The 2,174-nt window shown below is 53.0% G+C and overlaps 1 pseudogene; it reads right to left on the bottom strand.

Moving 5' to 3' along the window:
* Nucleotides 1–228: 228 nt before the first annotated feature.
* Nucleotides 229–1,860, bottom strand: LOC112302585 (ran-binding protein 3-like; annotated as a pseudogene).
* Nucleotides 1,861–2,174: the final 314 nt, after the last annotated feature.

The raw sequence follows: 2,174 nt of genomic DNA, 5'->3' as shown, positions 1-2,174 counted from the left end.
TCATTAGCATGATGAGCTCTCCCATCCCAAGCCACCTTCACACAGTTCTCAAGACTACTTCTGAACAGGCGTGCAGATCCGGACTGCAACCAACCGAGTGGGGAGTGTGGTTCCCTGAGCCCAAGCCTCCTGCTGACAGGGAGAGGCAGGAGGGTGGGTAGACAGACAGACGGAGCAGCAGGCTCACAAGAGGCCAGCTCCTAGCTCTGTGTGCTCCTGGCTGGCCGTCTACCTGTCTCCTTCGTCAATGAAGCCTCTTGTAGCCCCTGAGGTAGCCAAGACATCATCATTGTCACTGTCATCCTCATTGGATGGTGCTGCACAAGGCTTAGGGGCAGGTGTTCTGGCCTCTTGTTCCTCCTCCACACAGCTGTGTAGGGCCAGCATGCAGTGGTGCGGGACGCATATAGCTGGCCTGTGTACTTGGGGCTGGCCAAGATCAGGAAGACCTTCAGGCCCTGGTCCTCGGTATCCATGGCAGGGGTGCGGATGCTCTTCTCACTGGCATTGTCAATATGCATCTGGGCCCATAGCTTGGTGTTGAGGATCAGCCTCAGGCTACCCTGGGTTCACATCCACTAGTGGGGATTGCAATGTCCCTGTCAGCTGATGCAGTGTCAGTGTTGTTGAGTCTGTGCAGCCCCCAGCCTCTCTCTCCACCCACCCCTGCGAGGTTTTGTCAAAGACAAACAGCTTACACAGGATCTGTAACACGTTGCTCTCTGCCTCCTCTCTGGTGATGACTTCCACTTTTTCCAACAAACACTTCTGTGCTGTTGCCTTGGTGTAGGCAGTTGCCCATTCCGCCAGGGACTCTTTCTCAAGGGTGGCTTCCTAAGGCTGGGACTGAGACCCGGGCTCCACAGCTGAGCTTTCCCTGCTGGCACCTGAAGTGATGTCTTTTCATTTAAGTGGGCTCGATATGTGCTTGCTCATGTTCTGGCCAAATGCAAAGTTGTTGCTGGCAGCATCAGCATGGCACTACTGGTCGAGTTCCCTAAACTGGAGCTGTTATACTGAAGGAAAAAATAGTGGGTCGCTGTTGGCGTTAGTGAGCTAGTGTCCAGCATTCTCCATGTCAGCAGCTTCAGCGTCCTCATTTATGAACTCCGTCCCTCAAGTTCCGCCCAAACACAAACGCTTGCTGTGTAACTTGCTCCTTTTTTCTCACAGCTGCCCTCCTCAGAAATATTGCTAGACTCATTTTCCTGGCGCTCTTCCTCCTTAAGTGCTGGCGCTGAGTCAGGTGGACTTCTCCCTGCAGCACTGTTGGGTGATGTTGATGTCGCCGTCCCCACGCGTAGTCTGCGGGGACACTGCACCCCTTGCTGCTCAGCCCAGGCTGTGAGAGTGCCTGTGGCCGTGGGGCCGGAACACTGCCGGGCGAAGCACTCTCCGCTGCTACCCTGGGGGCTTCTGACTTGGCAGACCCGCTGGGTGCCTGGCATGGGTCAGCGTCCACGGCCTCAACCAGCACTCACTGCTCTTTTCCCGTGGTTCTGAGTCGGAATTGCCAGCAGATGGTTTGCAGAGGGTTGATGCCCTGAAAACATTATTTCTCGATACTTACTGTGAAGGTGGGAACTGGGTTGAAGAGGACGTTTCTCGCGTGGCAGGACAGCAGTAATTTCCATCTAATGGGTCAGAAGCTCCTCCGCCTTCCGGGCTGGAGCCACCAGCGGACCCCCGATGCACCAGGTCCACCATGTTAGTTCTTCGCGCCCTCCCACAAGGCCTCGCGCAGGTCCTGGCTGGCTTTCTGCCAGCAAGTCCTGCGCCTGCGCACTTCCCAAGCCAACTCAGCCTTTGAGTCTGTGTGTTAATATAGTCAAAGCTGATCTTGGAATTTCTTGTTTCCATCTCGCTTTATAGCTCAGGATTTCTTGGAATATAAGGTCTTAAGGCTAGGTATTCTCATATTTATAGTTTTACTCATAATAAAGCCCTTGCCACACTGTAGGTCGTTAATAGACGAGTGAAGGAAGGATAGAGGTCCTTATAATCTGAGTGAAATGAAAATTTCACTATGGCCAAATAAACTATTTCCTCCTTATTAAACTCCTAATACTTTGGAATGTTAGGAACCGGTGGTATTCAGATTCACTCCCCACCTCAGAGCCTCTGAATTCATGGAGGTATTGCCTTTGAAAACCAAATGCTGCACCGCTCAAGGT

Source organism: Desmodus rotundus, chromosome 2, assembly GCF_022682495.2.
Source record: "Desmodus rotundus isolate HL8 chromosome 2, HLdesRot8A.1, whole genome shotgun sequence".
Lineage (NCBI taxonomy): Eukaryota > Metazoa > Chordata > Mammalia > Chiroptera > Phyllostomidae > Desmodus > Desmodus rotundus.
The sequence above is the reverse complement of the archived record's forward strand: the minus strand, read 5'-3'. Positions and strand labels throughout refer to the sequence as shown.